Below are 15,336 nucleotides of genomic sequence, written 5' to 3' on the forward strand. Positions count from 1 at the left end.
TAATTGAGGAAAAAAATGTAACCACATGTTTTTGCATGATGTGCTGCTGCACTTATCATTTATGCTTTTTACTTTCACATCGTTTTACTGAACAACCAATATGGCAGTGGTCTGTTAAACTAACACCTATCGCCATGAATGCAAAGATATATTTTTATTAGCTTGGTTCAGTTAGAGATATGGCTCATATAATATATTATAGACCACCAGGAAGGGGAAAAAATGACAGGTTATGTAACTGAATGTTCCATTAGTTTTAATAGTAGGTGTTTAGACCATCAAAGCACCACTAGATGGAGTCCTAACATCATGTTATTAAAACTATAGCCTAATCCCACCAAGATGATTTTTGTCCAGGGAAGTATCATCATGGTTTACGTTCATAGATAAATCAGAGATAAAGACTCTTGAAACTTGTTCTCTCTTCACTGAAGACAGAGTTACCCCACCAGATGGTCCCAGAGATCCTTTTTCTTTTAGGTGTAGGCCTACCAGTAGAACCTGAACGGAGACGTCAAGGGCGTCCTAATCGTGATAGTGTCCTGCGCAATGGACTTCACAAGGTAGGGATGGAGGAATTAAGCCTCTTAGATCTTTGCATCTTTTCTCTCATTGTTTCGGGAAAAGATTTAATTTCTAAGCATTAGAAGTGTTGAAAACAGTGCCATATTTTGGCATGTCAAATTTATAGCAGCCATAAACCCGAGTGCAGCTCCGTTGTTTTATCTATTAAGCACAAATAAAAGCCTGATAACGCTAAATGTGTTCAGTTTCTGAAAATATAATTCACATATTTAAGTAAATTCAATGTAATAATAACAACAACAACAACAACAATAATAGTAATACCAACAGAGTTGTTTGAGGCAAGTATGGTGCATAATATGAAAATGTTACAACACACACGCACACACATACATATAGCCTATTATATATACTTTCAGGTGTTTGCAATGAACAAATCAAACAAAAGTAATTGAAATTTAACTCAACACAACAAATGTTTCAAGTGGTTTCCCCCAAATTCAACTGAAAATGCAACTTTTAATGACTTCTGCAGCCTCAAAATTATTCAACCCCCTGAATAGAATCCCTCACAACAGCATAAATCTGCAAAATAGGTGTTGTTTCAAGCACACCTGATGCAACTAGTCAAGGCCTTCATTAGTTGCACCAGGTGTGCTTGAGCTAGAACACATGAAATATCTGAACTGGCTAGGTTTGACTGCATGTTAGAAATATGGTCAAAATATAAGTCAAAATAATGGTCCAAAAAGTTAAGAGAAGATATCATCGCCCTTCACAAACAAGGAACAGGATACAAAAAGATAGCGAAGGCACCAAATGTTCCTAGAGACACCGTTGGAAGCATAGTTTGCAAGTTCACAGTTAAAGGAACAGTGGTTACACTACCGGGACGGGGCAGAAAAAGGAAACTATCAACGGTTGCAACCAGATTTCTGAGAAGGCAGGTTCAGAAAAACCCTCAAGTGACTGCAAAAAACCTGCAGAAAGACTTGGTGGCAACAGACAATGAGGTTTCAGCTTGCACAGTAAGGTGCGTAAAAAACGCATGCCAGAACTCCAAAACGTACACCACTACTGACCCAAAAGCACAAGAAAAGTCAGCTCCAATTGCTCAAAATCATATAGATAAACCACAGAAGTTTTTGGATTCTATTCTGTGGAGTGATGAAACAAAACTTTTTAAAACTTTGGAACTTTTTGGCCCTATAGCTTCCTGTCACTTGTCACTTGCACTTCATGTCACATGTATAGTATAGCACTCTCTGTCTGCAGTGAGGGCTTCACATGTAATAAATGCAGGGAGATAGTCAGGCTGACGGAGAAGATTTCAGAACTAGAGACACGCATCCAAACTTTAATCGAGGATAGTAAGAATACAAGGGGTTTAGATACTGCTTTGTATGCGACTAGCTTAGTGATCTCTGTACATTGTTCGGTTCTGGCTGTAGAGCCCATGCAGCAGGGCAATTGGGTGACCGTGAGGCGCTATAGTCGTGGGACAAAACACCACTCTTCAGTTCCGATTACAATATCAAACAGGTTCTCCCCACTCAGTGAAACACCCACTGAGAATCCTGTTGAATGTGCCCTAGTTATTGGCGATTTTATTACACGGAACGTGTACATAGAGACACCAGCCACCATAGTCACATGTTTGCTGGGAACCAGAGCGCCTGACATCAAAGCAATTTTAAAAGTGCTGGCTAATGCTAATCGTATTATTATTCACGTCGCGTGTTTGACTTCACCAGTCGACAATATGTGCAATAAAAATTCATGCTCTTATACGCTTATAAGATAATAATTGTGTTGGTTATTAGTGCATTAACACTGTATATGGCATTTTGACAATATTCTGAGCAACTTTGAATAATTTGTATGATGATTCTGTTTCCTTAGCTTTTAAATTGCATTTATTTATTGTATTGTTATGCTAATGGGATACATGGGTTAGTTCACCCAAAAATGAAAATTAGCCCAAGATTTACTCACCCTCAAGTCATCCTACATGTATATGACTTTCTTCTTTTAGACGAATACAACTGGAGTTATATTAAAGGAGAACTCCGGTCAATTTTAACATTGAGCTCATTTTTTTGTCAATTTGGAGTGCTGTCAATACAGAGAACAACGACAAAAATCGGTGTTGCCTACACCATGTTATCCTCTTTTTAAAATTTGCACCCTGTTGACTTCAATGGGGCAATATTTAAACCTGCTTTTAGCCTCTTAACATCCTTGATGTGTCATTACAAGTGCACAGGTCATGTGAGTGATTCCTTCAGAGTGAACACGAGTGAATCTGACTGCAGTAGATGTGAAAGAAATGGATAAAAATTATGTTATTTAAGCCAGCGCAAATACCTGTATTTACATCCTGTTTTCGGTTGAAGTCCAAAGTAGTCGATTGTCGAGTTCACGCGCATAGGTTTAGTTACCTATGATCACGCGCGTGAACTCGACAATCGACTACTTTGGACTTCAACCGAAAACAGGATGTAAATACAGGCTTAAATAACATCATTTTTATCCATTTCTTTCACATCTACTGCAGTCAGATTCACTCGTGTTCACTCTGAAGGAATCACTCACATGGAGTTCTCCTTTAATAAACACCCTGACGCTTCTGAGCTTTATAATTGCAGTAAATGGCCGTTTCTGTTTTGAAGTCCATAAAAGTGCATCCATCCATCATAAACAAACTCTACACGGCTCCGGGGGGGTTAATAAAGGCCTTCTGAAGCACAACGATGAGTTTGTGTAAGAAAAATATTCATATTTAAAACTTTATAAAGTAAAATAACTAGCTTCCGGCCAAACGAACATACATATTCGACTATAAAGTATAAAATATAGTCTAAGCGGAACTTATGCGAGTAATGCGACGTACTGCTGATATTTCTGCTACGCCATGACGCACTACGCAACTTCTGACGTCATAAGTTGCGTAAGTTGCGCTTTATACGCAGTACACTGTGTATGGCCGTTTGGCCGGAAGCTAGAATTTTACTTTGTAATGTGTTAAATATTAATATTTTTATTACACAAATGCATCGCTTCTCTTCAGAAGGCCTGTATTAACCCCCCAGAGCCGTGTGGAGCACTTTTATGATAGACAGATGCACTTTTATGGACTTCAAAACAGAAACGGCCATTTACTGCCACTGGACTGCTGGCAGTAGATCCTTTTCCTATTTAGCACCTAACCTTTGGAACAGTCTTCCTAACATTGTCTGGGAAGCAGACACTCTGTCAGTTTAAATCTAGACTAAAAACACATCTCTTTGACCTAGCATACACATAACAACACAATATCAATTTTTATAATTCAATGTTAGGCTACATAGATTAGATCAGCCGGAACCGGGAACACATCACATAAATCAGAAGAATGGCATCTACGCTAATATTAGTCTCTCTGTTTATCCCGAGGTTTACTGCAGTTCGCCGTATCCAGGCCGTATCCAGATCTAATGAAGGACCTGCGCCGTCCTACAACGACAACACAGTCCTGAAGTGTCAACTAGTCTCTCCCCTATGAAGGCCTCCTTCCATTCCCTTTACCTCTGTACAGATAAAATGTTGTCAAAATGATTCCAGTTCACATTGCTATGCGGAAACGAAAAAAAAAAAATATATATATATTATGAATTTTTAACGCCAGAAAAGTAATTTGGTGAGGTCAATTTGTAAAGAAAGACTACATGCCTGCGTATATACATATATATTCAAACGCGCATACCTATAGACTAAACACGTAATACGCATGTGCACGCCATCAGCGTTTTCACAGATTTGCGTTTTTGAAGTTTACGCGGAGATGATAACGTTTTTCAAAAATTTTCACCGCTTGCACCTGGGAACCTATTTCAAGGTTTGCGTTCTCGAGCCACCAGGCACTGTTGTTGTGCAAATGAGCAGGCTCGAGCCGGCTGAGCGTATTAAGTGTTTTCTGTTAGAACAGTGTTGTATTAGCAGCCCCTTAGTTAATAAATAATGATCTTTGCAACAGAAGTGAATCAATCAAAACTAAATTTAGCTGGACAATTACTTTATTCTAGAGCTGCTGTAAAGCCAAAACAATCTCTGTTACTTTAATTTCCTATTATCACTGTAAATCTGTTTTGAAATAATCTATATTGTTAAAAGCGCTATATAAATGCGCTGACTTGACTTGACTTGACTTGACTTGACCATGGATCAACCATGTATGTCTGGAGGAAGAAGAATGAAACATGCTGAAAAGAACACCCTGTCTACATAGCATGGTGGCTCGGTGATGCTCTGGGGCTGCTTTGCATCCTCTGGCACTGGAAACCTGGAGCGTCTGGGCAAGATGGATTCATTCAAGCATCAGGAAATACCAGGAGAAAATGTCATGCCGTCAGTGAGGAAGCTGAAGCTTCGGCATCATTGGACCTTCCAATAGGACAATGATCCCAAACATACCTCAAATTCCACCAAGGCTTGGTTGCAGAAGTAGTTCTGGAAGATTCTACAGTGGCCATCATAGTCACCTGACTTCAACCCCATAGAAAATCTCTGGTGGGATTTGAAGAAGGTGGTTGCAGCACGCAAACCCAAGAATATTACTGAACTGGAGGCCATTGCTCATGAGGAATGGGCTAAGATTACTCAGAAACACTGCCAGAAGCTGGTGTCTGGTTATACACATTGCTTGTCATGACAGCAAAAGGGTGTTCTACTAAGTACTAAAGATGCTTGCCATGAAAGGGTTGAATAATTTTGAGACTGCAGAAGTCATTAAAAGTCGCATTTGAATTTGGGGAACCACTTAAAACATTTGTTGTGTTGAGCGATTTCAATTACTTTTGTTTGATTTGTTCATTTCAAACAGCTTCATCATCACTATCACAGGGTATAGACCTTATGCGCCACAGAAACAAGAATATTTTTTCCATCTTTAGAATATTGTATTTGAATGAACTTATTTTTATGGCATGGCTGTCTAGGTCTAATCATCTAGTGAACTTATTGTAGAGTTATCTTTTTTAAAGCAAAAATTATGAGCATTGGAATATTTGAAGCTAATGTCATAACAAATGTCAGTAGATCGAGAAGATTTTAAAATTATTTAATTCATAAATCCATCAGATCTTACTTTTATGCTGTGGAAATACAAACCAGAAGACTAAACAACGAGCAACAGTGCTGAAGAGGGGCGGGGCTACACAAGGGCTGCGTCTGAAAACGTAGGCAGCTGACTTGTTTCCTCGTAGCAAAGTGACACGTCCATGAAGTTAAAATAATAAAAGGGGAAAACTTTTTATAAATATGAATTCACAGCAGGAAAATTTTCTAGACCTATGTGGTTTGTTGGCAACCTTTAAAGTACACAAGATGCAACCGTATTTTGTATTGTTTTTATTTACAAATAAAAGCATAATTTTATAATAAATATAATATTATATATAATATATATATATATATATATATATATATATATATATATATATATATATATATATATATATATATATATACATATATACACTCATTACTATTGGTATTTTAGTATTATATACTCAAAATGCAAGGCATTTCAACTTACAATTTTGAGAATAAACCCCATATCTTCACAATAAATGGAAAAAGAGGTGAAAATTGTAAACATTTGATTGTGCAGTAACAAACATTTTGATCCACTTGTCTTAATAGGCTACTTGCATGAGTAATGGCAGGACCAGCCTGCAGGAAGCCCTCTTCAACATCCAAGAGTTAAGTGCCTTGCTCTGGGGCGCAATGACGGTGAACAAAGGAAGGCCAGTGACATTAGAGAAACAGCCGTTCTCGCCTGCAGATCCAACATCTTTATGGGTACACAATGTCAACATCCTCATAGGGCCCATTTGGGACTCTAACTGGTAACCTCTGCTGTAAACTGTATGCTTTGAGGTTAACAGAGAGTGTGTTGGACTAGATAAAGAATGAGAGAATGACGTGTGTAATGATGTCCGCACTTTTGTGTAATCAACCATCTCTTTACATGTGTGCATGGCATGTCTGATTGTATTAGTTATTCTGTGTGTAGTGGCAGTTTAGTAGTTGTATATTTCAAAGTGTAATGAGGTGATGTGTGTATGTTTGGGTGTGTGTGCCTGATGTCTTGAGTTTTGTCCTGTTTCAGACCCACGCTATTGTTTCCTGCGGGACGTCCTCCTAACTGGCTGACTGATGAAGCAAGGGCCTGTTTGCGTAAATATCCATGAAGTCCTGTGTGAAGGGGCAGAGGTCAACCGCCCATTGCAATATTTCAGAATGCGTGCTATTGTTTCTTTTTCTCGTTTACTCTCTCTCCTTCTCCCCTGTCCTCCCTGTTCCTCTCTCCCCTCACTTCTTTTCAGGAAGGCTTTCCTTCTCCTTCTACCCTAGAGACACTATAAATTAATGCATGACTCTAAGTCACAGACATGTTTTTGGCTGCGCTCAGCTCTCAGGTGGACTGTCAAAGGTCATGAAAATGGCGTATGTGTTTGAGTTAGTGTCTGTTTACTTTCAATTTTCAGCCTCTTGAATTCATCCAAGGGAACAAAACAAAAGGTCTTTGTCAGGATAAGAGCTCTTCCAAGTTTATTCTTTAGATAATAGGTCCTAGAATGTTCTAAGGACAGTAAAAAAGAACCAGCCAAAACACAAACCTCCTGCTGACCTCGCTCTTCCTAATGACCAACTACATATTCAGATTGCTCCATTAAACTCCTTAAGTGTTTACAAGCTTATTGTCCTCAGTATCTTTTTACCATTTGTTTCCTGTAAACAATCATGTTTAAGTGCTGAAGTCATTGATTTTTGTCTGTTAGCCCAATCTTCAAAATTTCATGCCTAATTCTGTCATTAAACTCTAGATGCTGCAGGCTGATGGGTCCTTAACACAGCTGAGGATATCTGCAGCGTTAACTACTTAGCACACACTGATTGGTTCATGTCGCATCTGCAGCCAATGAGCTTGCTGCTCAACATTTAAATGGCTGGTTACCATTCACTATATAAGTTTGCAGTGCTTTTTCAGAGTTTATCTAAAACCCTCCACCGGTAGCAAGTTCCTGTACTTGCTCTGCAGCAGCGCCAGCAATAATCAACAGCAGAACTAATTCAGCAGCAGCATAGCAGATCTTTTTCTGCCAATACCAAATACATTAACATTGTCATATCCATTACCATGCTAAAAATCTTCCAAGAGTTGTCATGATAGAAATTATATTTTATTTCTTGGAATTTATCTGCCTCAACCTGCACACTGGGGCCCACTAGGGCCTCAAAAAAACGTTCATGATGACATCAAATTATTTCAAATAAGATAAAACACGCATTGAAATAAACCAAAACCAATAAAAAATATTTATAAATATTTCTCATTTTAATTTACCCCCTTAATGAAAAAAAATATTTGTTTTGTCTTTGAAGAACCAGGATGCCCATAGTCTTGGAAAACCTGAATATATAATAATATTTTTTTATAATTAATTTGTTACATTTATATAGCGTTTTTCTAGGTACTCAACACTCTTTACATATGGAAGGGGGAATCTCCTCAACCACCACCAATGTGCAGCATCGACTTGGATGATGCGACGGCAGCCATATTGCGCCAAAACACCCACCACACACCAGCTTATTGGTGGAGAGGAGATCAGTGTATATGGGGGTGATTAGGAGGCCTGATGGACAGAGGCCAATGGGCAAATTTGGCCTTCTCTTTTTCTGAAGGACATCCTGGGATTTTTAATGACCACAGAGAGTCAGGACCTCGGTTTTACGTCTCATCCGAAGATATGAACATATAAGAATATATATATGGATATATAAGCTTCATTTAAAAAGTGTTATTAAGTCAAGTAAATTAATAAAATCAAACTGCATGAGTATATTTAATATATATATATATATATATATATATATATATATATATATATATATATATTTAAAATAAGTATATATATGAAGAGTTCAGATGCAAAAGTCTCTAAGTGCCATCTGAAATTTTCTTCTAGAATGATCATTTTTATCAAGCTTGTATATTTAAGTTAAATAATTTCACTTAAATGACAACTAATAGGTAATTTTCATTGCCATTTAAGTGAAATTACTGAACTTGAATATACAAGCTTGATAAAAATGATCATTCTAGAAGAAAATTTCAGATGGCACTTAGTGGCTTTTGCATCTGACCTCTTCATATATATACTTATCCAGTAAATCATAAACAATTGGAGTCATTCATGGACAAAAGTCAGTCAAATAAATTAATAACCAATTCTTTACTTCAGGTAACAGCATCTGTATCGATTTAAATCATTATAAAATTATCTGTATTTCATCTATTCTGTATTTCAATTAATGTGTTGGTCAGTTTGCGTCAAAGTCCTGATCACACCTTATTTTACGACAATGACCGGCTGACAGCATTATTCCCGACGTGTTGTACGATTCTGTAAAAATTATATTACGGTCTGCTCGTTCAAGTAGTTTTAATAAACAGTGAGCCAACTGTCCCTCTTCTTGCAGGAGTTCAGTGGGTTTGGGTGTTTTCTGTGTTTTTCGAGATGTGCTGATGACGCGGTCTGTCTTCCTGTAGATTGACAGAAGACAAACAGTACACAGATTCATCTGCCTACAGGTGTAAAAGGGGCAAAGGCCAGTGCACAGAAAGGAAAGGGAGATAAGAGAGGTGTTTGTTGTCTTGAGACTGAGAGAAAAGAAGGGAAGTTCTACCAGTGCTCTGTGTGAGAGAGAGAGAGATAGTTTGAGAGGACAGTGCTGTACTCCATAATTTCTTGTTGACTTTAAACTAATGTGAAACTGACTTTAGGGCAATCCATTTAAGGTGATCTATTACTCAGTTATATAATATTAAGAGTATTCAAGAGCTAGATTATGCCATTTGGCATTCTCACATTTGTCTGTTCTAAGAAATCTCTCCAGTGGGAATTTCTGTCAACCGTTATACACACACACACACACACACACACACACCCTTAACTTCTTTCTTCAGCAACATCACCTATTTATAGGATCTTCAAGTAATTTTTCTTGGAGCTCTTGTGTTGTTTTGCAGTAAGTCATATACTGTGACATCCTATACCAATAATTTGTACGTTTGTGCATTGTTGTAGAGTTGGTGTTTATTAAAATAGTACGTGGCATATTTCAGAGGCGGGTGTTTTACTTCCTGTGTGAATACAAGTTTGTTGCCCGCCAGGTTGGCTTAGGGGATGTGTTGTCATAAATAAATCACTTTGTGCTTACACAGAGACATAAACCATTTGTGTGCTGTATTCCCATGGTTGTTCAGATGTCACCACTGTTTATTCAAAGGAAGAGACTCATCAGCCACCTCACCGTCTGTTTATGGTGTCTCTGACATCACCATCAGTATTTATGGAGCTCTTGTCTGTTAAACGCCCAAGCAAGTTGTGCTGGTGTTAGTGACTATTATTCCTGTCTTTCAAATCTAATCCATCAGAAAGGGATGCATGTCTCATTCAAGAGCATTAAAGGATGTCCTGGAGAATGAATCAGATTTAGTTGGTTTTCAAATCAGAAAACAAAACAATAAAACTTGCTTCTAACTAATTCAAAAGCCATTATCTCTTTGTGATCTTTGTTTATAATGTAATATTTAATTTTCTAATTAAACAGTAATAGTTGTTATAATTATTTTTTTTATATATATATATGGCATGAGTACATAATTTAACATTGGTTATATAATCCAGAAATATATGATTTTGTCAAGATAACCTGTATGAAACATGTATATGAGGAATCAGTGCTGATATTACAAAGCAAAATGACTGGGACTTCTTTATAGTCCCTGTAAAATATTTGCAGTCTGATATAGCCTATGTGCAAATGTAAAAAGCACTCATTTTTAAAAATACTTTGTACAGCAGTAACACAGTATGCCGTACATAATACACAGTATGCTGTACATAATACACAACATGTGTGTGTGCAAGTGAATTTCTTTCCCTGATAAATAAGGATGTCCTGTTTGCTTGAATACACACCTCCATTGTTCAACATAAGTGGTGGCACAGAGGTGAACGACTGAATGACTTTTTAATCCTCAGGAGAGTGGAGTGGATGAGTGTGTGTGTGTGTGTGTGTGTGTGTGTGTGTGTGTGTGTGTGTGTGTGTGTGTTCGCGCGCTTGCATGTGCAATTGGTTATATCATGTCATGTTATTCAACACGCTTGTTTGGGTGTTCCTGTGTGTCTGCATCACATGTATATGCGTGTGTGCCCCTAGAAGGGAAGGAGAGTTCATGACCAAGCCTAAAGGTGAGCAGCACTCCCAAAACAAACACACGGTAGGTACTGACAGTTCCTACAAGCCATTCGTAATGAACGGAACGCTGCTTCTGGGAAATCCATTGTAATATTCCTAAAATTCCGTTGCCGCTATAACAGCCACTGATTAAATTGTCAGATGAAGTAACCTAATTAACTTGTTGTCAGCTGGAACCAAAGGCAAGGATCCATTAGAGAGGGCGGGGCTTAACACTTTAAGGACGAAAGGTTTCTATAGTTTAAACAGCATCATGTAACAACAAAAATTTAGACCAGATCAGAGGTCTTCAACCCTCCTCCTAATATATAATGTTGTATGATTCTGTAAAAATTATATCACTGTCTGTCTGCTAGCGTTCAAGTAGTTTTAATACAGGGGTACACTAAGTAGGCCTACAGCTTTTTTCATACCCACACAAAAACAAGATGCTGATATATTTCCTTTGCTTGTGTACTAAAGTATCAATATTAATAAATCAATAATGTCCAAGTTTATATTTTCCACAATTAGCTCATAATCATAAGGTGCATTTTTGTCTCAACAGTACCCATAGTGTACAGTTGAAACAGTACCATGGTACAGTTGAGACATTTTTAATGCTCTAAAGTTGGCTAACCATTTATTGTAAATGTAATACATTTTCAAATTCATTCATTCCCTTTATTTCAGTCAGATTCAGAAATAAACCAGGGACAAAATATTTAACACTGGAAAATATAAACAAACAAACAGTACAAATGTAAACATAGTTATAAGACTATAAGACTACAGTAATGGTAAACAAGAAAAACTATAGTGGCATATGTAGCTGTGGCCACCAGGAGTACAAGCGTTTCTGTTCCACTCTCAGTATTGTTGGAGCGGGAGCATCCTCCTCTTCTTACTCAAGTGAGTGCTGTCGGCTGACACGTATATCCGGAGCACCTTCCATGGGGGTCAGCTCCATGACCATGTACCACCCACCTATGGACCTCCTATATATATATTTATATACTAGCCACTTTGGCAGGTTGAATTTTATATATAATATATACATTTTTCAAGTGTAGTCTTTTAAAAAGGCATATAAAATAATAAACTAAATGCAATGTAGTGTTAACGATACTGAAATATCGCTTCCAATTCTCATTTTCACAGAATAGATACACGATACCAGCTGCGCTTTCTCGCTTTCTCATCTTTCCGATAGCGAGTTGACACACAAACCCGCCTCCCCTCACTCACTCGTTTCATTTGCTCCAGATGAATATTTTCGTTGTTACAGGGCTTGAATTTTGACGTGGGATTGTGCGTATTGCGCATAATTTTTCTCATTCCAGAAGATTTTGTGCTCAGATCCAAACTGTACACATAAAGCCGCCTCTCAGTACTATTGAGTGCTTTTGCACTGCTTATTGCACTTAAACAGTCAAATACACACAAAATAATGTCAAAATGCCTGTCTTGGTGAGTATTCATGTAAACACAGTCAGTTGTTTTAAGTAAACGTAAACAGTTAAGAAAGAAAATGCTCCGATTACTAACATAACCTCGGTTCCCTGAGAAAACTGGAGCGAGCACTGCGTCTATGACGCATATGGGGAAACTCCATTTTCTCTGAATACTGAAGCCTGATTGGTTCACGTCTGTACTTTTCACAGACAAATGGCTTTTTAGCCCACCAGAAAGGGACTGCCTATTTAAGTTGTACAAAAAGACCATTTAGTCAGAATTTCTTGACTGAATAGCAATAGCGTCAACTCGCGCATATTTGCAGTAGCACGGCAGGTTAAACACTGCTCGTTCCCGTTATCTCAGGGAACCGAGGTTACGTTAGTAACTGGAACGTTCCCTTTCGATACGGTTCACTCGCATTGCGTCTATGTTTGACGCATATGGGGAACGCACTGGAAAACAATGAAAGCGTAAGTGTAAGTTCTACCAGAAAGACTTCACTGCCACGTCATTAATTCATAATTCCAAGCTACCAATCACAGCTTGACATCAAATATAAAAGACTGATCTTACCGTCCTATTTTGTTGCCCGCAGGTGTCGTAGCAAAGTTTTCCCCCATCCTCCCCACCACCACCAGGATGGCTTCCGTCCACTTGTCAGGGGGTAGGCTCCGCCCCTGTCTCTATCATCAGGCAGGACCTACAAGCTAATTTTCAGACCCGGACGGAGGACTGGGCCTACGCCAAAGAACTCTGAGACGGAGCTTGTCGAGCATCTACTTTTATTTTCGTCTGTAAAATCCTTTCACAAAATAAAATCTATTTCATTCGAGAATCCTCCTGAGTCTTTTTGGTAGAACAGTGCTACCAGCGCAGAATGAAAGATGTCCTGTGAAGCCGTAGCCTGGGGTGCTCAGTGACAAGGGAGTCTAGAGTCAAGTACTTAGAATGCCCCGGAATGGCAGGCTCGGGTTCGGGACCGGAGCCTGTAGGTATGGTTTCTTCTTAGAAAAACTCCTGAGGGCAGAGACTGATTTAGACAGACAGAACCCGTTCCTGAAGGGATGGGACATCTAGGTTATAGAACCTGATAAAGGTGGACGGCAAGGACCAGCCAGCCTCCGCACAGATGTCAGCCATGGATATTCTGCTAGACCAGGCGCAGGAGGAGGCCATTCCCCTGGTGGAGTGGGTCCTCACCCCAATAGGGCACTGCAAGTCCAAGGACTTGTAAGCTAGCGCTATCGCTTCCACTATCTAGTGGGACAGTCTCTGCTTCGTAACTGGCAGCCATTTAGAGTGACCTACGAAGCACACTCCTGCTCCGTTTGCCTGAATTGGCTAGAGCGCTTAATGTACACCCTACATTAACATTACAATACACCCTACATTGGCCCGCACCGGGTAAAGAGGTGTGGTGTCTCTTCACCCTCAGCAGAGGGGAGAGCAGAGAGTGAGATGACTTGTGCCCTAAAGGGCATGTAGAGCACCTTAGGCACATAGCCTCGTCTGGGTTCAAGGACAACTTTGCTGACTTTGGGCCCAAACTTGAGGCAGGAAGTGTCCACTGAGAAAGCATGCAGGTCACCAATTCGCTTGACCGATGCTAGAGCCAGCAGAAGAGCAGTCTTTAGCGAGAGAGGCTGAAGGTCGGCTGTCATGAGCAGCTCAAACAGAGGGTCGCTGAGCACCCTCAGGACAATGGACAGGTACCAGGAAGAGACCATGTTGGGGCAGGTTTAGCCTCCTGGCCCCTCTGAGAAATCTGACCATCAGGTCATGTTTCCCAATTGACTAACGTTTTTTGACCAATTTTTAAAGCCGCACCTGCCCGCCATCCGCTGATTGTTTTAAGGTCTATGGGCGATGCAAGGCGCTGCTGACGCGAGCCGCGAGGCTAGAAAGCTCTTGCCTGTTCTAGAAAGGATACTGATCCAATGCAGCAAAGATATTTAAAGGTTAAAGTCCCTACTAGAATTGCCTATTGGCTATGTTGTATCCCCAGAATATCAGCAATGAACTCCGTCTCCGATCGGCGCACAGGGACAAAAATAAATAAATAGCCTAAATAAAACGCACATTGGCAAACCTGACCTTACCTGACTAGGCTACTGTACAATTTTATCATTGTAATAAAAAACGCAATTTGGCACATTTTTTTCAACATGCTGCTATTTAGCCTACTACTAATTAATGCCTATTGCACTTTATTTTTTTTGCAAAAAGAAAGAAAGCTCGAATAAAATAACAAGTCATTCACATTATAGGCTAATTAACTACGCACTGTCAGGTCAGGGTGACGACTAGGACGAGCCTGTTCTGAAGACTCAGGTTAATTTTGACTGCATGGGAAGAGAGCGCATCTTTTTCAGGCAGACAGTGCAATTCATTTTATACTGTCAGCACAATCACCACTTCATAAAACTTATTCCAGGCAGCACTTTTCTGACCTTCTTTTTCCTTGGCTTTTAGTTCTTCTTTATTGAGTTTGTCACGTACCACCTTCGCCAGCATTGCCATCTCTTATGATAAACAAAGCAGCATGAATAGACACGACGGCGACTAGGCCAAATTACTGCCTGATGAAAATTTGACTATTTCAAAGTGTGCTCGTATATTTTTTTTTCATTTGATTGGTTCAACCGCCACCCGCCCGAATTTAATTAAAATATTATTTTTCTTCACATCATCCGCCCGATCCATGGTTTGTCCGCGGAGTCTGCGGCTGTAACTGCTAACCGCGCATCTCTACTGGCCATCTATAGGGGCTTGGTACGCTGCAATAGCTGCCATGTATACTTTGAGTGTGGACGGAGTGCGTCCGCCATCCAACAGTTCCTGCAGAAAAGAGAGAATGGAAGCGATCTCACAAGACATGGGGTCTATATGCCAGGCCGCACACCAGCCGGAAAAGATAGCCCATTTTTGCATATAAAGGCCCCTGGTAGGAGGTGCCCTAGCCTCAGAGATCGTGTTCATGACCCTCTGAGGGAAGCTTGAAATGGGTGGAGGCTCCACAACTCAGGTTGTAGATGCCAGATTGACCCCGACGCCAATTGG

The 15,336-nt window shown here is 39.5% G+C and overlaps 1 long non-coding RNA gene across 2 annotated transcripts; it reads left to right on the forward strand.

Moving 5' to 3' along the window:
* Positions 1 to 342: 342 nt before the first annotated feature.
* Positions 343 to 7,257, forward strand: LOC307158852. 2 transcript variants are annotated; one of them, XR_013821287.1, is made up of 3 exons: positions 343 to 563; positions 6,208 to 6,413; positions 6,677 to 7,257. It is a non-coding gene; the product is annotated as an uncharacterized lncRNA (long non-coding RNA). The 2 variants fall into 2 exon arrangements; XR_013821288.1 differs by having other exon boundaries at positions 6,208 to 6,366.
* The last annotated feature ends 8,079 nt before the right edge of the window (positions 7,258 to 15,336 follow it).

The sequence above is a fragment of the Squalius cephalus genome (genome assembly GCF_949319135.1).
Source record: "Squalius cephalus genome assembly, chromosome: 5".
Lineage (NCBI taxonomy): Eukaryota > Metazoa > Chordata > Actinopteri > Cypriniformes > Leuciscidae > Squalius > Squalius cephalus.